Source organism: Grus americana, chromosome 5 (genome assembly GCF_028858705.1).
Source record: "Grus americana isolate bGruAme1 chromosome 5, bGruAme1.mat, whole genome shotgun sequence".
Lineage (NCBI taxonomy): Eukaryota > Metazoa > Chordata > Aves > Gruiformes > Gruidae > Grus > Grus americana.
The window spans coordinates 69,065,271-69,088,407 of NC_072856.1; the positions used below are offsets into that span (position 1 = coordinate 69,065,271).

At 48.1% G+C, this 23,137-nt stretch overlaps 1 protein-coding gene across 1 annotated transcript in view; it reads left to right on the top strand.

Annotated features, from left to right (window-relative positions):
• MDGA2 (MAM domain containing glycosylphosphatidylinositol anchor 2) overlaps positions 1–23,137 on the top strand; it is a 391,532-nt gene that overhangs the window by 137,618 nt on the left and 230,777 nt on the right. The window lies entirely within an intron of this gene.

A 23,137-nucleotide genomic window follows, 5' to 3' on the forward strand; every position in this document is an offset into this window, starting at 1 on the left:
ACGAGACTGGTGCAGGGTGGTAGAGATGCAATGCAACAGGATCCAAGGAGGGGAATTGTCTGGGCTGTTGGTTTGAGATTGGGATGTTGCAGGAGAAACATCAACAGCAGAAAAGTTTATGACTTATTTTTTTGGATGACGGGCTAGGAATGTGGTATTAAAACCAGCAAGTCTGCGTTGTGTTGAACGTGGGGTCCTGATGTGAGAGTTTGAGATCCACGGAGGTTGGTGGGAGGAAAGGAAAAACAAATACGAGGACAGGGATGGCTGAACGTAGACAGCATGCACAGAGCGAACAGCGGGGCTGGGGGGAGTCTCGCCGTACTCCTGGGTCCTGGGTGTGCTTGGGACTGCGGCATTGGAGCCCTGCAGGAAACAAAAGTTAAACAGGAATAAATTACCTGTTTCCCAGGCCTAACTCTATTTTATAGCATCACGTTCAAAGCCAAAGAGTCGTGCCACCCTGTGCCATGGCTGTGTCCCCTGTCACCACCCCCTTTGCCCAGGGTACCCCTCAGCAGGTTATTTGAGATCAGGACCTTTCAAGACCTGTGCAATGTAACGCTTTATCACCCCCTGCTCTGCTTTTCCCTTTCCATCTTTTCCTCTGTTCCCCGAACCCAACCTGCTCCCTGTTCCTGAAGGTGGCCGTGGCCACTTTGTCTTCTGCTGCGTCCCCTCATCTTGCTCTGCTGGTGAACAAGTACCGCGAGCTGAAGGTGCGCCTGCAATTAGCTGAAACTACCACGTTTCACAGCACACGTATTTTGGATGAGATTTTGAGCAGTAAAATACCTCACATGGGTTTTGTTTGGAAGGTGATGGATGAAACGCGTCCCTCTGGCAGTCACCCGGGGCCGGGTGGGGGGTGAGCAGTGCAGTCGGCCGGGGTGGGAGCTGGGGAGAGACGGGATCTGCTTGCAAAGGAGAGATGTTCCTCCAGGAAGGAGAGATGTGCTGATTCTCTGCCGTTTATTCTGTAGCTGTTCTCGATTTAATGAGGAGGTATAAAATCAAGAAGGTGAAGTTTAGCCTGTGCTGGTTCCAGGGAAGGCGCATAGGTCAGGCCATGCCTTACAAAATACCTGCACACAGTTACGCTCTCTCAGCTGCAGTCACACATTAAAGCCATGTTATAAAACAAGCCATTTTTCCATTTTTCTTTTAAATGAAGTGATCTCTGTCTAGTCTTTGCCAGGTGAAGGAGGAAGAAAAAAACCCTAAAAAAAAAGAAAAAGGAAAGAAAAATACTTGGCCAAGTGTCCAGATGTTTTGGTAACACCCCAAATGAGAACAGTGCTGTTTTAAAATCAGTGCTGCTGTTACGAAGTTCAAAATTCAGTGCGTCACAAGGTATGAAAAGTATGGATGGCCCTGCTGTTGTATTCTCTCCCACTGCTGATTGTCCTCTTCGCTCCGACGGCACTCCGATGGTGCTCAGGCCACGGGAGGTTGGTGGAAGGATGCTCTCGTCGTCAGGGGAAGATGCTGGTGGCTGCTCGTTGGAAGAGCCAAGTGAGACTCCCTGGATTGACGCAGACCTCGTTCACAGAAGTTGATAACAAGGTTTTAATGTAGAGCTGACTGCAGCAGGAGGGCAGCGCCTCCCGCCTTGGGGGCACCCTGCTGCTTTTTAGGGGATTTGTTACGGCAGAAGGTGCTGTGCAAGGTGGGCAGATGGGATCTGCCGCAGGTGGGCTGCTCCGGCCGCCTCTCTGAAAACAAGTCCGTGTCTCTCAGCGCCTGTTGGTCATGTGGGATTCATTCCGTCTTCCCAAACTTTTCTTATCCAGGCTTATTTAGCGACTTTTTAAGATGCAAAGCAGCTGGCTGCGGATGCAGCAGTTTTTGGCACGCTGTGTGTTTGGGTGGAGGTAGAAGAGAGCAGGATAAAGGTAGACTGATACTTCCAGCGTGCTTCCATGGGGAACGTTTCTTTCTCAGACCATCTCCTCCGTCTGCTCCGGCAAAGCTGACCAGCAGCCTGCGAGGTTTGGTGCAGCTGAAATCATAGAATCAGAGAATCACAGATCGTAAAATCACAGATCCCTCTCTAACCTGCCTGCCCGGAGGCTCCAGGCACCTTCAGAGCGAGCGGGGCTCTTGTCCGTCAGGAAATGCGTTGGACCAGCTATGAAAGGTGCTGTCTCAAGCAGTAACAAAGCTTATGATGCTTCAGAATCAAAAAAAAAGAAAAAAAAAGCTGTTCAGCCAAAATGTCTTATCAAGAAAGCAACCACACGGCTGCTTTTTCATAAAAATCTCTATTTTCTCATCTGGGATTCAGGACGGAAAATTGATTTCTCTTCATTTTACCTGTTTATAGATTTTCTTTGTCAGCCAGCACCTCGGTCTGCTCTCTTGCGCTTGCTCTCGTGTTACAGCTCTCTGAGACTCGCAATATTTTTTGCAGATTAATTGCCTGAGAGCAGGGGGGATAGTTTTGGTAGTCTCAGATGGGTGATTCTGCAGCGAAATACAGGAGGCTTGGCAGGGCTGCGTTTGATCATTAGCCTTTTTATCACCTTCCTATTTAATTTCCATTCAATTTTAGTGCTTCAGAAAGTTAAAAAAAAAAAAAAAAAGACTAAGACACCATAGCTTTTTGCATTGACATGTTTAAACTTCAGCATGAAACTCTGTGGGAGCCGCAGCCCCTTGGACTCGTTGTGTGTGAAATTTGCTGTGGACTCGCAGGCATTTGGGTTTTTTCTGTCAACGGGGCTGCTGGGGAAAAGCACCGACCAGGGACAGGCAGAAGATGGGGGTGGATGTGAGATCAGAGAACTACCGACGGCTGGAGAGGGGCTGGTGACAAGGGCAGGGAGTGACAGGACAAGGGGAATGGCCTGAAGCTGCAGGAGGGGAGATGGAGATGGGATGTGAGGCAAAAATCCTTCCCTGTGAGGGTGCTGAGGCCCTGGCACAGGGTGCCCAGAGAAGCTGTGGCTGCCCCTGGCTCCCTGGCAGTGTTCAAGGCCAGGTTGGATGGGGCTTTGGGCAACCTGGGCTAGTGGAGGGTGTCCCTGCCCACAGCAGGGGGTTGGAACTGGATGGGCTGGGAGGTCCCTTCCAACCCAAACCAGTCTGGGGTTCTGTGATTTTAAATACAGATAGTGTAAGGTTTTTATTTATTCTGCTTTACAGGCCTGGTTCTTTAGGGAGAGGTCTGCAGTGTGTTTCTGCTGGGACCAAGAGGCAGTGGCTGGCTGGAGACGGTGATACGGCATTTATTTTTAAGCCTTCCTTTTTTAGCTGTGTACAATTTATATGTGAAACTTGACGATATATAGTTGTTGGGTTCTCATGTTCAGACAGTGTTCAATATGAGATGGGTTTGAGGGGAAGTATCTGGCAGGATTCTTCCTATTCTTGCAGATGGAAGTGGTGAAAATAAATTTTTATTTTTATTTTTTCTGCAAGAGACTTCCATCCACATTTTCTGGTAATTGCCAGTCTTTTCAGTACTTCAATTTTTTACCAATTTTTGCACAGAAGGTTATCATATTTGGTTTGCAAATTATATGGAAATTATTTTCAAAATGATATTTTGTCAGACCCTGGGAAGTGAGTTTATAAAATATGTAATTATGTATCTATTCTAAGAATGCCATTCAACTTGCATGTGTTTCTCAAACTTTTTCAATTATCGTTGGCATACATAGAAACTCCTTTTGTTTTAACGGCTGTAAGAAGTCAGCAACTCTGTGCTAGGCATTTGGAAAATCCCCGACCGGTGTTCACTATATTCCCCGCCAAGTCAGGAGTGGGCAGAAATCACGCATTAATGAAGGAGCAGATGAAGTGGTGAATGTGCTCTGAGTTAGCTGGTGGGACCATCCGTCCTGCGTCCTTCCTTCCAAGAAGTGGCCTTTGCAGATGCTGGCGTGGTTTGGACCTCCGTCTTGCAAAAGCTCTTGGTTTTACCACATCACTTGGATTAATGATCTGCCGTAGCATGCTGTATTCTATTTTTTTTTTTTTTTTTTTTTAAACTGAGAGTCTGGGATATACGTACATCTTCTGTTTTCTGCAGTAAACTCAAGTCTTGGCCCACCGCTGTCCTGTGCTGCTCCTTACGCTTTAGCAGCAAATGGATAAGGGACCATTAGGAATTCCTGCCTGAAATAATGGCTGCCAGATGCGTTGGGGAGCAGAAATGCCGCACGACTACGACAGTGGCTCACGGAGGGGGACCAGGATGTTAGCGGGAAAGTGCGGCGCCTCTGCGGGGCTGCCCGGAGCAAACTGCTTTCCGCACGTGCTGTGCTCTTGCCTCGTGTCTCTGCTAATTGTTATTGCCTTGGCCGTCGCAGGCGATGGAGTTAAAGCTGAATGGAAGCTGTTGGGTTCCACCTGTAAACACGTGCGAGGTCTCCATCGCATGGAAATAAGAGGAGAATTCTGGGCTTCAGTTTTCACAAACATTGTGCTGGTTCATTAACAGGGCGTCTGCTTCGTTCTCGCTCCATCAGGTGTGGGAGCCAGGCAGCAGCGCTCACGTAAAAACATCATTCCGTACGTAAGGCTGGTGATAGTAACAGGATTTATGTAGTGTCCTTACAGTGAAACTGTGGAAGTACCATCTGCAAGCCTTCAGTTTGGGGAACAGCGTTGAAGAGCGGGTGCAAATGCTAAAGCAGAAAGTTCTCTTCCTGATTTGCAAGCTGAGTTTAGTAATTGAGCACCTTAATAGCTAGAAGTTTGGAGCTACAGTTAATTACACCTACAAAATTAAAGTCTCTAAAATCATGCACTCTACTTAACAAAGAATTTTTTTTCTTGTTTTGGGGGATAATTAGCTGCATTCACCTGCTTCCCTAATTCTGAGCTCACAGTAGGTCTCCACAACTATTGAGAGGCAATTCGAAAGCCAAGTATCTAATGGTTAGTAGGGGAAAATCTCCTGTGAACTTTCCTCCTCTGGGTCCTCTTACGATCTCAGCCGGACGGCAGGTAGGCAGGCATGTGCCGGACCTAGCGATGGGCTGGAGAAGATGCCAGCACTACAGGATGGGTCAGCTTAAGAAGCTGAGCCTGGAGGAGGACCAAGTTGAGCCCTCTGTCTGGCTGTAGAGAACATCAGGTCTTCCTGTCTGATGTTTGTCCAGTCACTGCCTTCCTGTCAGCCTAAAAGGAGCGCTGTGGCTTGGAGAGGTGCCTACGAGTCAGCCTCAGACCATTGCTGCAAATTGCTGCAAGCGGAGATGGTCCTCAGGGAGTCTCCAGAGGCTCCTCTATGTGCCCTGCAAGCCCAAGCACCTTTCTCCTCAACCTCCACCATCCCATGGACCACCCACAGGAGAAAAGACCTTGCTGATGTTCAGATGCAGCCCCCTGCCCTGCAGGACCGCTGTTACCAGCAGAATGTCTCTCTGCTTTTCCTTTCTACCGCTTTAAAAGTTCCCCTGGGATATAAAAAGAGAGAAAAGACAGTCTCTCTCAGAAGGTTGCAGATGTGTCCTTCTCCTTTATGTTGCAAGACGGCTCCTGAATATCCAGGTTTGTATCCAAGGCACATTTACACGTGAAGTACGCCTTCGCGTGCACACTAATGCCTGCAAGGGAGCGCCTGTAGCTGAAAACTCTTCCTGGGGAAGAGGACAGGGCTGAGACCCCTGGAGCGAGCGTGCTTTTCTGCGGGACAGCGCGCTCAGCTCGCCCTTCTGCTTGTGCGCGTTGCCGTTCGGTGCTGCGTTACGCTCCCGCCCCACGGGCACGAGGGGACTGTAGCAGGAGGAGATCAGACCAAAGCAGGTGGGACCCGTATTGTCTCTCCCTTCCTTCACGGATCGGGGAAGGCACGGAGCGAGCGCTGCTTGTGGGGTTCCTCTCCAAGGGTGTGCTCACGGCTTCGGAGGGCTGGCGCGGGTGTGCGCGCCGTGGCGGCAGGGCACTGCTGCCTGCTCAGCCTTCTCATCGCACCCTGCTGCAGGTGGGAGCCTGGGAGGAGGAAGGAATGTTTTCTTTTTTTTTCGTGTGTCCTTTTTTTCATGCCTGTGCTCCTGCGTTCTTTACCAAACCACGCGTTTGTGCCTTTTTTGGCTTTCCAGGCATTGCTTTTAACTTTTCGATCAATTGTTGTAGCTCTGTACGAGGCCGATGACTCGCATGTGCCTGTCTGATCTGCTCCAAGTCGCGTTGAACCGACGCTGCTCTACAGGGGCCCGCCTTTGAAAATGCCTCTTCAGGTGGACTCTTGCTGGCTTCCCACCCCGCGCCGCAAAATTCTCCCCGCGATTCGGTACAGGCAGGTGGAAACGGGGAAACTCTGAGAGTCCTGGTGGCGCTTTCAAACTGGAAACTGTTCTGAAACCTGGTTTAAAGTGTGTTGAGGTCTAATCGATATCGGGGGCCTTTGGGGAGAAAAATGCCCGGCTGCAGTCATTACTGCAAGGGAAGAAACCCTTGCCCACTGTTGTTCCCCAAAACTTACCCTCACTCCTAATTCTACAGAAAGCTCTGAGCGCCCCGACACCATCTTTGCGTGTCTCCTTGTTATCCGTGCAGTGATTACGTGGCATTTGATATATCACTGCTCTTCATAATTTGCAGCATTCTTATACACAGCACTCATCACTTGATCTATTAAATGCGCCATTAGTTGCCATAGAAACTAATTTTCCTTGATTAAGTTTTTAAAATGCCACATCCACGCTCAGGTGAGGCTAACGGTGGGTGGGCAAATGCAGCCCTTTTCTCATAAATTACTGCTCTCAGGATTTTGCCCGGAGGTTGGTTTGGGTTTTTGCACACAATTCCTCGAAGCCCCTTGCTGTGTGCAATGAGGGCAGCGTCAGGAGGGAGTCCTTCCCTTTGCGGCTGGCGGAGCTGAGCCCAGGGTCCGGGTCGGGCTGGCTGGGGCTGGCTGCGTGTCCCCCAGTGTCATCCCCGGAGCTGTGTGTCCCCCCTCAGTGTCACCTTCGGACCCCCATGTCCCACCCCCAGTGTAAGGGTGCATCCCCCCAGTGCATCCCCCCAGTGCCACTTTCAGAGCCGCGTGTCCCCCGGTGTCACTTTTGGAGCCACGTGTCCCACCCCCAGTGTCACCCTTTGGAGCTGTGCATCCCCCCAGTGTCACTTTCAGAGCTGCGTGTCCCCCCAGTGTCACCTTCAGAGCCACGTGTCCCCCCTCAGTGTCACCTTTGGAGCCGTGTGTCCCCCCTCAGTGTCACCTTCTGAGCCGTGTGTCCCCCGCAGTGTCACCTTCGGAGCCGTGTCCCCCCACAGTGTCACCCTTTGGAGCCGTGTCCCCCCCCCCAGTGTCACCCTTCGGAGCCGTGTCCCCCCCCAGTGTCACCTTTGGAGCCGTCCATTTTCCAGACGTTGCCCCAGGAACTGTTGTGCCGTACCTGCCTGTCCGCTCGCCCGGAGACGTGTAAGGATGCGCTACGGCCGCTTGTCCCTACGATGCAAATAAGTTAATTGCTGCTGCGTGTAGGTGACACTGCGTTTACACCAGGGAGGCTCTCCTGCGCAGCCTGGGGGGGGATGTACCTTATCCCAACCGTCCGTGGCAGCTCTCGCCTGTGCTGGGGGGGGCCCAGCCGGTGGCAGCGACGACTGTGACTGTCCCAAGGTGAGGAGTGACATTCGTACCCTGGGGGTCAGAAGCAGCAGCATCTTCTGAAAGAGCAGGGCCTGCCTGGGGTTTGGTATTCCTGGTTGTCCACTAAAGGCTGAATGATAAAGACCTTGTTTGTAACCCTTGGGGTTTTTCTTCTGCCCTGGGTGGTTTTTTCCCATGTCTTTCAGCTCCGTGTGCTGTCACACCTCGGGTTACCCTGTCACGAGCGGTACGTTCCGAGATGCAAAATGTGCTGAGTGGAGGGAGGGTGATGCCCGGAGTCCTTGGCCAGTCGCTTCCCTGTGGCTGCAGGGTGGCAACGGGGGCAGGCGCGGGGCTGCTCTCTATCCCCACCCGCGTGGCCCAGTGCTCTCTGGCGGGCGATGGGGTCCCCACATCTGTCCCCCTGCCCCGGCCAAGCTCCAGGAGCCGGGGAGGCAGCAGCAGCAGCTGCTGACACACGTGGTCCAGCGTCTGAGAGTTGTGCGCTCTCTGCTCCCAGCGAGCTCTGGGAGTTTGGTGGGTTTGGGGATGCACCATGCCCTAATGAGCACTGAGGCTTTCTTCTGCAGAACCGTAGCAGATTCCACCTCCTCACGTCCTTCAGACACCCTCCCCCTACGCAGCGCTATCGGACCATGTCGTTTTATCCCCATGAAATCAAGGGGCTCAGCCGTGCCCTTATTGCTGGTTGCGTGTGAAGAGCGTGGCAGAGCACTTGGCTCTCCTGGAAGGCAGCGCATGGGAGGAACTGCTTTTGGAAGACCCAAAATTTTCTCCTTGCCTCTGTTTTGCTGTGTTTTCTTTCCACTTGTAGGAGTGGAGTGCTGTGCTGATGGCCACTCTGTCAACAAGTAGATAGTCCCCTTGCAGCTGAGATGCCGCGAGGAGATACCTTCTGCTTGCCCAGCTCTGTGCTTGCACACCCTGAGCAGCGCCAGGACTGCTGCTCCTCCGGGGCGTGCGTGACCCTGGGGACGTGCACCCGCCTTTGGGAACTCGGGTGGTGTAAGGGGGTGGGCCCAGCAGCTCGGATGTTCTCCCGTGGCTGCGGGGGACCCTCAGGGATGCTGAGCTGACTCACGCCGTGCGCCAGCTCGGTTGGAGCAGCGAGGTGCTGAGCAGACAGCCTGCACTACAGAAGCGGAGGTGGTGGGTGGCAGGGACGTTCTCGGTGTGGGCTCGGTGCTTGAGTCTCCACGGGTGCCTGGGCTGACCCGGGCAAGTCACACCGGGACCGGCCGGAGGTGGAGCTGTGACCTGTTTTGCGTCGTTGCGGGTATTGTCTGCAGCGTGTGGGTGACGGGGTTCGTATTGCAGATTCGTATTGCAGGTTCGTATTGCAGGAGGAGGAATGGTTTGAGTTGAATTATCGTCTGGTGCCGAGTGGTACGATGGGGCTTGAATAAACAACTGGAAGAAGCAGTAGGCAAGGCAGGAAAGTGGTGATGCCGCAGCGGGGGGAAAGCCCTGTGCTGCCTTGCGTTTAATTTGTTGGGGTTTGGGGTTGTTTTTTTTTTCCCTTTCCGAAGCAAGCGTGCTGAACCTCATGGTAAGAGTTAGGTGGGATGGACGGGGACCCTCTTGAGATATTGGCCAGCACCTTCCTGTGCGATGGGATATCTGTGTTCCCCGAACAACTTCAGAGCCTCTTCAGAGAAGCAGAAAGGAGCCAAGTTTTCCAATTAGAGAGGAGGATCAATAGGGAGAATACGTGGCTGGGTAAGTGGCTAGCACGTTTGTCCTTAGCAGGGCGAAACCACGGTGCTGAGAGAGACCGAAAGGTCAGTCCAGCCCAGCGTAGCCCACAGCAGCAGCTTTTGCTCGGCCTTCTAAGTTTGCATTTAGAAGGAACGGCAGGGAAGGAAACAAAAAGGACTCACTAAGACCATTACTTTCACGTGCTTATTGGGAATTTTTTTTTTTTTTTCTTCCTGTCTCACATGAGTGGTAGGAACAAACCAAACTTCTGGAATTAAATAGGTTTTTGGTGGGTCTCAGCACGTCTGCGGAGGGGTTAGCTGCGCTTCAGGTCTCAGCACGTCTGCGGAGGGGTTAGCTGCGCTTCCTCACACAAAGCAGCGCTGTCCTGGGTTGGAGCGTGTCGTGCCCCCCCGTCGGTGATGTGCTCGGGGGCAGGACTGGCTCGGTCCCAGGAACCCTGCTGCAACTCCAGGTCTCTCTTGCTTCCTTGTCCTTCAATGCTGTCCCTCAGTCAGGACGCTGTGATTTCTGTCACGGATGGTTTTTTTTTCACATTTAACGCTTATTTCTCTCGTCAGACGGAGCAGGGGAGGGTTGCAGCGAGCACCGAGTGTATCTGCAGTGCTCTGCAGAGGTGTGAATTCAGGTGCTGTGCTTTAGGATGAAAACATCAATTAAACTGTTCGTAATCTCAACAGCAAAAATGGCATGTAAATTTTAACCAGGTATTTGTTTTAATGCCGAAGAATGATAGAAATACATGGCCTTCGTAGCTAAATATGAGTTTTATTGAGTCAAACGTCTATGAAGGGTTCCTTCAGCATAAAATGCAGGCTAATTTAGTCATGAGTCAGGCTGGATTTTGTCAGGTGTTCACTGAACATTTGTAAAGTCTTCCCGTGAACTGAGGAGTGTCAGATGAAATCATCATCAATTTTCCTAACAAGAGTACAATTATCGTAATAAGGATATGCAGAATGCAGTAGGAGAACAGCTGCTCCAGTGTAAGTAACCCCCCTCCCCACAAATTGCTTTCTTTGGCCACGTCAGCAGTTAATAAGAATTCCTATCAATTAAAATAGAAAATGTAGCACCTACTTTACCTCAAAGCAGCCTTTCATGTCTCACTTGCAGCTGATCAAAGAGAACATCACGTGGGGTTTTTTGTTTTGTTTTTCTGAAATGTTGCTTTTTATATTTTAATGGATGGAGCGCCAGAAAATGTTAATTCTTTCTTTGCGCACGCTAATAAGGTGAAGGTGGGATTCTGTTCCGAAACATTAGAGGAGGCTACGCTAATCACATTGAGTAATTAAGACGGTATGCATTTTAAATAACGAAGGCGTTCCTATAACGTGCCGCAGTTACGTGTGTCTGTTGATGGAGATACCTTGCTGCTTGGCAAGGACCTTGTTTGCTGGAGCTGGGAGGGGAGCCGAGTGAAGCCCCGCGTGGTGCACGTCAGCTCCCGACACTCGCGGACCGGGGTTTTGCAACGCTCGGTGATGTCCTGAGGCACCGTGGGCATTTCAAAAGCTGCTTTTGCTTGTTTCTGGACCTCAGTTAGTGATATTGTCAATAAAGGCATTGTTGTCTCAATGCTTCTTCATATTGTCGCAGTGGTGAATCTTACGTAGCCTCAGCTATGAGGATGACTGTGGGAACCTTGAAGTAAGGGCAGGCGGAGGTGGTTGAGGTAAGTGAAGGAGGGAGGTCCAGAGGTGCTCAGATCCAGCCGTTTCTGTTGATTATGGAATTGATGGTGAAGGTTATAAGAATTCAGACTTCCCAAAAAGCAACCCAGGAGAAAACACATACCACTAAAGAAGCCATTTCCTCCCAAAATCTCTTTTGGACCCAAAGTCCTTGCCTAGTGGCAATCTAGTACTAAAAATTCCAGTTCAGCTGTAATTAATAACAGGGCTTGGTGGAGTTCTCTTGCTTAGGTGGGAGTTGTATAGCCGCTTCTCCACGCCGTCATGGAGCGCAGAACTTTTTGGGCAGGAGTCATGCGGAAGGTGGAGCATCCTTCCCCGTTGGTCTGTGTGCCGGCGGGCTCTCGCTGCCAGCTGAGCTGGGTGCCGTGGCCAGTGCCTGCAGGGTGGTGGTGGCCCCCCTTGCTGGGCTCCACCGAGCACTTCCATCTGTGCGATGACAACAGTCTTGTTCCCTCTGTAACAATTAAAATGTAATCCTGTCTTGAATGACATCGTTTTGACGTCTCGAATGACGTAACTCAGTCGTATGCCGCAAACAGCACGTAGTCCCGCTGAATATTTTGTGGATATGCCGTTGAAAGGACGTAAAGCCATTCAGCCCGTCGTCTGCAGGAAGCTGGACTAAAAGGCACGTGGTTTCCAAGCTGATAAAGAAAATAAATTCTTCGGTTCGGTTGTTTTATTCTGAATAATTTGACCAGTCGTGTCTTGCTGACTCTCCTGGTTCCAGGTTGCTGCTGTCTCTCGACAAGAAATACGTTCGCAGGTTTCTAAAAAGGGCTTGGAAGTGGTGGAGGAAAGAGGTCAGCTTAAATCAAGATAAATGCAACATCGGGGCAAGTGAAGTGTGTATTTCAGTCACGGCCTCTCAGTTGAGAACATTGAGCCTAGGCCTGCTAAAGTAATCACTAAAATGAGACTATCGGAGAATCATGTGGAGCTGGAAATGACATCCCAGGTTGGTGATTTTTAGGATACCAGTTTCATATTGACCCTTGTGGAAGCTTAAAAGCTGCTAGAAATCCCCTACAGAAGGTTTCCAATGCACGCAGAGCATGACTCTCCCATCGTTGGAAGGCAACCAGGAAACTTCTCCGGTTTACTGAAATACGGACACTTGTTCTCTGAATGGATCGCATCCGTCTTCTCCCCTTCCCCTGGATCTCTCCCCCAAACTGTGCTCTGCAATCTTTGGTTTCTCTCTGTATATCGTCAGCTTTTGTTTTCTTTTTTTCTTGATGGCCCTTACGAGGTAGGAGGTTGGCTGGAAGGATGGAGAGGTGGCTCTGGGATGCTGCAGAAGTAGCTGTTTTGCCATGACTGGTGAACATACTAGTCTGATAAGCAAAAAGGAGGTGGGTGGTTTTGGAATGAGGTCTGTTGCTGTGAGGTCTTGCTTGCTGAAAAAGAATGCATTTGAGGAGTAAAGAGGTAATTTAGAAACCGGGGCAAACTAGCAGCATATGCAGCTCTGCCGTGGCTGAAGCAGAAGTACATTCTGGTAGCTGGTCTGTGAAAAGATGTCTCCTAAAGAAACACTTGAAGATACTTTTTATGGAGCAGAATAGGGAATCATTCCCAGTGCTGTGGACATAGTGAAAGACATGTTCTCCTACACCTGTGAGTAAAACCTCAGAGCAGCCAGCTCCTCCTGTACGTAGCAGCACGAAGTGTTCGTGGCTGGAAACCACATTTGTTTTGCTGCCCATTTGAGGAGTTCTCCAAAAATGATCTGTGTTAGATCCAAAAGTCCAAACGTACGTTATTGCCCTGAGAAGGTGTGGTGTGTCTACAAACTTGATGCTGGTGCCTTCTGCGCTTGACTCCAGGGTTTGTGTCTAGAGCTGATGCCCTTCGAGGGGAGATGCGTTTGACACCAGTGCACACTTCCATGGCTGGCAGTTCAGTCGTTGCACGTTAGAGGTTTGATTGTTCCTCAGAGCCTTTTTCTTATACCCCGCTAAATTCAGGGAGCAGAGGGAAGATGGTTCTGTAACACACAGTGGTTCTATGTGCCGTGAACTTACCGTCCTGTTTTCCACGTATCTTCATATGGTCTTGAAGACGGTGCTTTCACAGCAGTAACTGGGGTACAACAGCATCTTCCATCAGAACAAGCAGGAACAACTTGTGTGGGTTTTTTTTTTTTTCTTGTGTTATCTCTTTCTGTGTGGGCTGTTATTCTTCTTCATAACAGCAAGTGCATAATTAGACACTAAATAAGTATTTCGAATTTATTCTTATTAGTATTTTTTTACAGGTGGCACCTGAGGACCAGGAGCTATACCCTCAGCTCCTAAGGCAGGCTCTTGAGATTGTTGCTTCTGCATTTTAAGGAAGAAGATACTGCTCACAAAATGTAGTCCATCGGAGGGGTCTGGTGGTGGTAGAGTTTGAACAAATTGGGTTGTTTCTGGTATGGCCGTAGGACGACCTCTCTGTGATCCTTCTGCGTGGTTTCCCTCTCTGTGCTGCTGTACTCGTCGAGGAAATTAGACCCTAGGCTGAGCCTCTGGCAGCTGGGGGTGGCCGGTTTGGGAAGCCTGGGTTTATTTTTGCTGCCGACCACCTGAGCACTTGTATCTGGATGCTCTGCAGAGCGCGAGTGAGCTTACCGGGCTGGAAGAACCAGACGGCTTTCGCCGAAGGATGCTCTGTAATTGAGGCTTTTTCCCAAGTGGTGCCGAGGAGCTCGTGTTCTCCCAGTTGTGTGGGGCTTCCCCCTCCACCCCCCGGCTTTTGGAGTCACCTTAGGCACACGTGGGGTCTTTTGGTTGTTTTTTTTTTTGTTTGGGATTTTTTTTTTTTTTTGATAGACTGCTCTGTATGTTAGTAAAAGTAAGAAATCTGAACCTGAAGAGGAGCAGTTGAACTTTAAATAAGCTTAACTATTTAATCCGTGTGTAAATGTTTGCCTTCCCAGCCAAAAGCAATTAAAAAGGAGCCTCAACTGTCGCTGTCCTAATTCATTTGGTATGCGGCAGGTATTTGTTCTGGTACTGTACTACAGGGCGTGCAGCACAGCTGCTGAAATAAAGCTTAAGAGAACTAAAAACCGTCGCTGTTCTGGTAAGTATGGCTAGATTGGCTGCCTTAGAGGTAGCTAAAAAGTACGAGGAGCTTTAAAATCCCTTTCTAGGGTACAACAGCATCTTCCATCAGAACAAGCAGGAACAACTTGTGTGGGTTTTTTTTTTTTTTTCCTTGTGTTACCTTTTTCTGTGTGGGCTGTTATTCTTCTTCATAGCAGCAAGTGCAAAATTAGACACTAAATAAGTAGTTCGAATTTATTCTTATTAGTATTTTTTTACAGAAAAATGCTGCGGCACTGGGTGATTCTTAGCTCCTTACTTCTGAGTGGTTTGGCTTGTTCTACCTCTGCTTGAAAAGTATAACCTTGGTATAGTCTTGATAGGTCCTTATAAATAATTATAGCAACATTATAGGCTGAATCCTCTTACTCTGGCAGATTTCACGATCCAGGAGATAAAAATAACAAGTGAGATTTTTTTTTTTCTCTCCCCGTATGTCTATCAATCAAAATGATAAAGATATTTATGACTTGCACGTTTTAATGGTGTAATTAGATATAATTACATGTTCAAATGATTACACATATGAACACTAATTACATAATTGAAGACAATTATGCTAACTAGGTAAATACATAATTAACTAAAAATCTCTTGTAAAATCAAGGAAATTTGCACAACAGCCAAAGAAAGTAAAATCACAATAAAAAATTAAATAACCCTTTCAGCCTGAAAACTCCAGGAGCCAGCCAGCCGTGTATCATTGGGGAAGACCTGGCCATTTAACTTCTCGTGGGCTGAGGCGTAGGTCAGCTGCCTCTTCTGTTGTGTCGTCTCCTTGTAGAAGGAAGGTGAACATTAAATCAAAGAGCTGTGCTGTAGTTGTGTTTGTCGTGGTCAGAACATCATTGCCAGCGACCTCCGTGGGCTGGACTTTGGTGGTTCGTTGGGGCGGGGAGGGAATTGTTCTGTCTTTATAATTGTGGGTTCTTAATATAGAAGGAAGGGAAAGCTCAAAGCTAGTTAGGTTTTTTCCTATTTTAATGCAACAGTGCAACTTTAATATATCAAGAATATAAATAAATACTGGCGGCAGCGCTGCCCTGCTGAGGCTGCGGGACGGAGGCTCATCACCAGCCCCTGCAATGCACTTGCCCCGGGCACACCAGCTTGCCTTGCACGCCCTTTCCCACTGCAGAAATCGGTTCAGGTTTGTACAGTAGAAATGTGGGGAGATGTCCAGAGCCTCAGTAAACTCCCCAGTGCAGAAGTGCCTTTGGGGAAGGACCATTGCTGTCTATCAGCAATGTCTAGCAGCTGTAGCCCCTCTTCCCTGTGCTATCAACTTGTCCAGTTTTAAATATTCCCTGATTTGCAGCTATCTTCATTTCCCTTTGGACATCATCTCAGTTCATTGTTGCCTAATACTGCGATGATCTCCTTATCTTTTGCTCTACTGGTCCTTAATCCTGTCCCTCAATCCTGGCCTTTTATTTCTAGTTGCAAGCTGAACCAGGTTCTTTTTTTTTTTTTTTTCCTTTTTTCCTTTCTTAATGTCTATTTGCAATTCTCTTGATATGTGGGAACTGTTCCCAGATCCCTTTCCTTGGCACTTGTGGGAGTCATTTAAAGATACGCCAGGAAAGCTCAACAAGACATGAGTGATGCTATTTGTGATTACTGGATTTTTCAGAAATTTTCTTCTCGTTGGGTTCTGAATTGGAAACAATCTACAGTCTCAAAGTCAGTAGGATTCGAACACACGCTCAGTTTCTTTGCCCTGAACAAAGGTCTTGCCAGAACCTTTCTCAACTGTGCCAGGTACAGGGCAGAAGAGACTCAGTCCTTTTCCAGCGTTGTTTGATATTGTTTTAGACTTTTTCACTGTCTGAAGGAGACTTTGAATTCTTCATCCTCTGAAACAAAGGGGGGAAAAAATGTACACAGAAGCAAAACCATGGCACCAGAGGTGGTTTTGGGTGTCTGGCACTGGCACGTTCAAGCAGAAGCCTAGGAACTTCCATCCTGGCTGAGCCCAGATGTCCCTCGTCCTGTCTCCTGCCCAGCACCCGGACTGTATAGGCAGGATGTGCTTAGTCTGGCAGCCTCTGGGTGTCTGCTGTTTTGGAATTGCCTGATCAAAAGGTTGTATCTGCTGACTAAGTCGGTATGGATAGATTTAATCCCCATGAATGAATGAATATTCTGTCTTTTGGAATCAGTTTAGAGCCCTGGACTTCATGTTGTTGTGTTGGGTAATAATTTGTGACTATTACTTACACAACACAATTGTATGTTCTGTTTGGAAAGGAAAAAGTGTTCTCCAAAGAAAAACACAAAACCAAACAAACCTTACTGTTTGTAATTTCAGTCAATGCCTCTGATTTCTTATGCTGCAAGAAATCGTGAGCTTGATGCAGTATCTGTGACTTGTGCTCAGCAGCTGCTGATCTTTTCTGGCCTTACGTTGTGTTGATAGCATGGCATACCAAGCTGCCTTCTCAGCTGAGCTGCCAACTCTCTCTCGTCAAGATTTCTTCTCTTTTCCCTTTTCTCCCTGCTACCCCCCTTCCCAATTCTCCCACCTTTCAAGCAAACTAAAATGTCATCTCCTTTCTTTGTCATCGCAGCTAAAACAAGTTAAACCGCAAGGTCTCACTGTCATTTTTAGCTCAATGAGATTGTAGGACATAATTCAGCACGTGTGAGTGGTGGTTCCTGTGGAAGGAAGATAAAGCACAGCTAACGTTACTGGATCACTGAGATTCAGGGTTTAATTCAGAAAGATGTCTGGAAGTAAGGCAGGGGTGCATCTTCAATCTCAGAGGGATGCAACGCAGCGTGTGCCGTAGGAAATGCTGTTGAGTTCCAGTGCGAATGTACAGACAGACCCCAGCGGTCATCGGCTTTCAATATTTAGAAGGGATTTTTCTCCGAGTCTCTTCGTGCACCAAGTCTGCTATCAGTGGTGTTCGAAGCACAGCATGATTTTTCTGGATTACATTTTATGAAGTTTTTAAAATGGGAACTAGTTTAAGTAAACAGACTGATATTGCATTGCAGGAAATCAATAACCTCAGTGCTATTTGCAGAAGACAATGTAGTGGAAAAAGAGCCATTTAAACCCAGCGTTTTATGATGTTCAGTTAAGTGGATTTAATTTGTTCAAGCAGAGGTGGGCCAGAAACGTGCCTGGGTTACTGTCGGAGCGCGCAGGACGGTGCCGGCGGTGGCACCACTGCAGAGCTGAGCTGCGGTGGAGCAGGGCAGGCAGGGCTTTGCATGCTCCTCCAGGAGCAAAGAGTCAAGGATCTACAAAACTTTGCACTTAGCCCTTGGAGGTACAAGCATATTCTGGAAAAAAAAGTTGGGTTTTTTTGGTTTTTTGTTTGGTTTTGTTTTGTTTTGTTTTGGGTGTAGGGGTTGGTTTTTTTTTTAGTTTTTGCACAGAAGGAAAATAAGTGCATTTTTCTTTCTATTGATGGCTCATCCACACTAAAAGTATGCAGGTCTCTGCTTCGCAGCCTTCACCATCTGCACAGAAATAGCTTTGTGTTGCAATTCTATTTTGGCCACATGTGCAGCCGTGCTGCCGTCAGCGACTGCTGCTTTTATTTTCTCATTTGCAGATCTGTTTATTTGTGACACTTGTCAGTCAGTTTAAAGGCTGCATGTCTGCCCCAAAATACTACCCCTGTTGCAGGAAGTAGTCCAGATTCATATTACTGAAAGACCAGAAGAGAAACATTTTCATAAAATCCCAGACTGGTTTGGGTGGGAGGGGACCTCCCAGCCCACCCAGTGCCACCCCTGCCATGGGCAGGGACACCCTCCACTAGCCCAGGGTGCCCAAAGCCCCATCCAACCTGGCCTTGAACCCTGCCAGGGAGCCAGGGGCAGCCACAGCTTCTCTGGGCACCCTGTGCCAGGGCCTCAGCACCCTCACAGGGAAGGATTTCTGCCTCACATCTCATCTCCATCTCCCCTCCTGCAGCTTCAGGCCATTCCCCTTGGCCTGTCACTCCCTGCCCTTGGCACCAGCCCCTCTCCAGCTTTCCTGGAGCCCCTGCAGGGACTGGAAGGGGCTCTAAGGTCTCCCTGGAGCCTTCTCTTCTCCAGGCTGAACCAGCCCAACTCTCTCAGCCTGAGGTCTCCATAGCAGAGGTGCTCCAGCCCTCGCATCATCTCCGTGGCCTCTTCTGGACTCTCTCCAACAGCTCCATGTCCTTCTTGTCCTGGGGACCCCCGAGCTGGACGCAGCACTGCAGGGGGTCTCAGCAGAGCGGAGCAGAGGGGCAGAATCCCCTCCCTCGACCTGCTGGTCACGCTGCTGGACACGCAGCCCAGGACATGGGTGGCTTTCTGGGCTGCCAGCGCACATTGCTGGGTCATGTTGAGCTTCTCATCCCCCAACACCCCAAGTCCTTCTCCTCAGGGCTGCTCTCCATCCATTCTCCACCCAGCCTGGAGTTGTGCTTGGGATTGCCCCGACCCACATGTGGACCTTGCCCTTGGCCTTGCTGAACTTCATGCCATTTTCTTCTCTCTTTATCAGTTAACTTGTTGTAAGTCTCTGGCAGCATTTTGGGTGCGCTCTGTAAAGCTTTTTCTCTTGAATACTCAGCTTCTCCCAGGGGTCTTGCAGGGGAGTGAAATGGGTAGAGATGGAGAGAATGAGAAGCAGAAGTAATACCTGAAAGGATTGTTATAAAAGGAAAAAAAAAGCATCAATTTTAAACTGCCTGGATTTCAAGATGGCTTTGTCACTTTGAAACGCGATTCCGTTATGAAGAGTGACTTTAAAAGTAGAAAGATCCTGTTTAGCAGCCACTTTTGCCTCTCTCTTGTTTAGACTGCAGTCTTCTGAGTTTAATGACAGAAACACATTTTTATGCCTTTTTGCTCTTGAGGGCAACAAGTAGTTGTGGGAACGGGGGAGCTGATGGCTTCTGGTTCCCCACTGCGGCTTGTGCTGTGGTTGAGCAGCAGCTCCTCAGACCTCTGTCCCCAAACTGGATGAAGGCATCACCTCTGGGCATCAGGAGGTGGGGATCGTACCCCTCCGGGGCTGGCTGCATGCCCATACCAAATTTGGGTAAAACTGGGCTCTGAAAGGTTGTGCAGGGAAGACCAGCAGCCATGTAAGGCACTTTGCTTGCCAGACTGGGCTGGTAAGAGTTACTTGGGGTCGGATTGGGTTTTCACGTCTTTGGACGCGGTGAGGACAGTGCATTGGTTGCAGTTGGTGCAGAAGTGCTGGGTGATGGAGATCCAGAACCAGGTGATGGCATGGGCTGTAGAGCTGGTTCCTGGTGGTGAACGCAAGAGGAGGTTCCACATCCCCCAGCACTCCCGGTGAAGTCCTTCGGCACTGCTGACTTTGATTTAGTGAAACGTCTTGGTTAGATGTTTTGCATAAACATCTTAAGCTGAGCAAATGGAAAGTGATTTCTAATCCATTTTATTACTGCCTTAACTTTGCCTCTTATGTTGAAAATTGATCTGCTATTGAATTTCAGTCCCTCATGAATGTTTTAAAGATGTTGATTGCTTTTCCTTGATTTTTCATTTGATACTGCAAATTTGCTGAGCTTATCGCTTGCACTGTTGAGCACGTTTCTATTGCTTTAATGAGTACTGTGGCTTTTCTCTATACCCTTGCCAGTTCAACATCTTCCTGGGCTATAACCCTCAGAGTGGGACTGTCTCCTTAGACCTTATTCCAAGGGCAATTGTAGAAGCTTCAGGTAGAGACAGTGTAAAACTCCTAATCTATCTGATTATTTTCTGCTTTATACAACCAAAAAATCTCTGAACTTGTTGGTTCACCAGTGGTTCAGAGTAGTGGTGGGACCGGCATGGAGCAGAGCGTTAGCTGTGGTACCACCTCCCCGTCCCCAGTCCTTTTTAGCAATTGCAGCTCCTGAGAAGGACACAGAACGGTGACCTTTGGGAGGTAACCTTTGCAGAGCATCACTGGAAGTACCTCGTCCATGGACCCGGTTCTCTTCTGTACGGCTCCTCCAGTGGCTGGCCTCCAGGTTACCAGCTCTCTTACCGTAGCATCGCTCTTGTAACTCATGTGAGTTCGATTGTACCAGCCTTGCTTTTTGAAAACTGTACAGGTTTTAGATCATTTACTGTACCTGTATGGCAACAATAGCAACTTATTTTGTCACCGGGGGAAAAAAATTGCTATGATTTCGATTGTCCCACAGGGCGTATAAGAGTCTGGATGTGAATTTCACAAACTTCTCCAATGGTCTCACCACCAAGCTTAGTTCTGTGCTAGTGGCAGTAGCTACAAGTTACAAAATGTCTTGTATTTATTTGCCTTTAAACCATTTAAGAACTATAGTGAATGAATTTCCATGCATTTAAGTTATGAGGATGTGTTTATGACTCTGGTGGTTTAACATGGTATACCAATATTGGTAGGCTGCCATAAAAACTAATAACAAGGAATTCAAATGATGCTGTGCGCGCCTCATTCTGCCCTTGGATTAGGTTATTATGAAGGTGGAAAGTTGTATTTCATTTTGAAGCAAATTAATGCTGCTGAATAAAAAAGACGAGAGAATAATAAATATACACCATTCACAGATGTTTGGATCATTTAATGAAACTCATTGAATAATTTAGTTGATGAACAGTAAATAATTTCCCATCAGGAATGCGTAAACATGCAAGACCCTTGAAGTCCTGCAGCTATTGCCAATTTAAAAATGGTACTGACCTCAGTAGAAACACGGCTCTGTGAAATTCATTGGGCTCAGTCCTTCCCAGTTAATGCTAGAGAAGGTATTTTCCTACCACGCAGAATGAAAAAACCCACTGTCCTTCAATGAGATATTTATAGTAAAATGTATATTGATTATTCAGTACAGAAGTGCTAATTTTCTGAAGCAGTGAAACATCTTAAAGTCATAAGGAAAAACATTATAGTCAAACTAGGATAAATTGCTGCAATTAATCATTTAGCAGGTTACTCAAAGAAGTTTTGAGAAAGTGTATATAGGTCTTTCCCCAGACGCTACCTTTTCGTAAAGAAACACAGGCTGATTCAGCTAAGCCAGATGCTATAGGAAGGATCTAAAGCAGGGTTGTTTTACCAATTTACCTAATGATTGTAATACTGTTTTCTTCAGGACCCACTCAATAATTTCCTCTTAAATTGCTCAGTGATCGCTTAAAATTTCTTCACTCATATCCAGTTAAGATTTTCAGCCTTTGAACGTAAGAAATCCTCTGTGCTTTCACAGCCAAATTCTTAATTCTTGGCGTTCAGACAACTTAGACTTGTGTGGTGCCTAATTTTTAAGAGTTTTGATGACAGCAAGTACAAATCCTGATGGAACAACTGAGACACTAGCCCTTTAAATTTAAGAGCAGTGAAGTAACCTTCGCTGCCTTAAAATTGTTGTACTGGAGAAATTGCGTTTGAAAATGTGGTTTTTCATTGAGGAAAACCTCTCTGAAAGTCAAATGGACAAATAATTTGAAAAAAAAAAAAAAGACCACAAACAAACAAAAATATATTCTTAGTTTGGGGCGTGCCTTTACCTAAAGCACATCCTTTCCAGACCTGCCTGGTCTGGACAACCCCATCCTCGTGTCTGCTGCTGGTGACGCCTCTGAGATGGGCTCTGCACCATCGGCTCACGGGTGCTGAGCCGCGGTGTGCTCAAGCTCCACGCGTGCCTTTGCAGCGTTTATAGTCAATAGATCAACGCCAACTCTGAAGGGAAATTTGTGGCAAGCGTGGAACTTGGATTTGTTGCCACTTTTGGTCAGTTTTGGGTGGCTATTCTGTTCCTTCACGTCTGGGAGATTCCTGTTAGTGCTGATAGGAATTTAAACAAACTTGGACTGCTGAAGTAGTGTGTGTGTGCGTCTCCCATTGCTACATGTTTTGCCTGTTTTCTGTCTTCAGACTTAAAAGCGGAATTGAAGCCTGCTGTTTTCTTTGGTGGCAGTAAGCCATCGACCGTTACCCTGTGGTACACGACATGCAAGTTGCTTGGCCTGAGGTGGTGGGAGGGAGCGATCGCATTTCACAATTGCTATAAAAGTTTCCCGACGCAATGAGGAGCTGGAGTTGCCGTGATGTTGGGAGGAGCTGCGTTTTGCCTGGTGTACCCAGGAGATGTGTCGTTTGTGCGCGCAGGGTGTCAGTTCGTACAGAACTCCTGGCTTTGGGATGCTGAGTTACACTGGTGGGGCTTGGGTAACTCGTGGGTAACTTGGGTTTAGGTGGAAAGTAGGCATCATCTGTCTTGCAGCAGTGCAAGAAGTTCAGAGATGAAGGAATAGTCAGCTTAGAGATAGTTTTTTCCCATGTTATCAGATGCTGAGTCTTCAGTTATTCCTCTTGACCCTTTCATTTATTGCGGTTTAACGTTTTGGAGTCACACGACTACGGTCTTCATCCGTGGTCTTCATCCGTGGGCTCCAGCCACAGCATTGCTACGGCTGGTGTGGTTTGGGCTGAAGTGAACAGCGAACAAAGCACTGAAGTTCTTCTGTAGGACTGGATTGCTCGTAACTTTGTGGTTTTAATGCTGATTTTCTCTGTAATTAATAACCACAATTTTTCCTCTGTTACAGAATAAAAGGAAGTGGTTTTTTTTTCCTGTGTGTTATAGCAATCAAGCTGGAAAATAACAATTTCTTTGTGATCTCTGGCACCGAATCAGAACTGATCATGTCCTGAATGTTAACAGTTACTGTCACAGACTGCTTTTAGTTAGATGAGCAAAACACTGTGCTTTTGCACGCCAGCCTACCGAAGCGTTAGTACATTTGTAAACATAAGTCCGCACATTGTCCCATAAAGGCACCAGCGTCAGGCGCCTGGCCTGCGGACAGAGCTCAGTTTTTTCCCCTCGTGTTTCTGTGAAGTTTGAGCAGTCCAGGTATGGAGCGATGGAACCCAGTCTTCCGAGGTGATTGCATCTTGGCTACTGCAAACTTGAAGAAATACATTTGGAAACCCAAGCGTCTCCAGTTCTGCATTCATTGTGCACTGATAACAGCTTTCTAGCTCCGGCCAAGATAGAGGATCATTCTTTTTGACAGTAAGCAGGGTTTGCTTTGGGTTGGCTGCTTTGCCACTC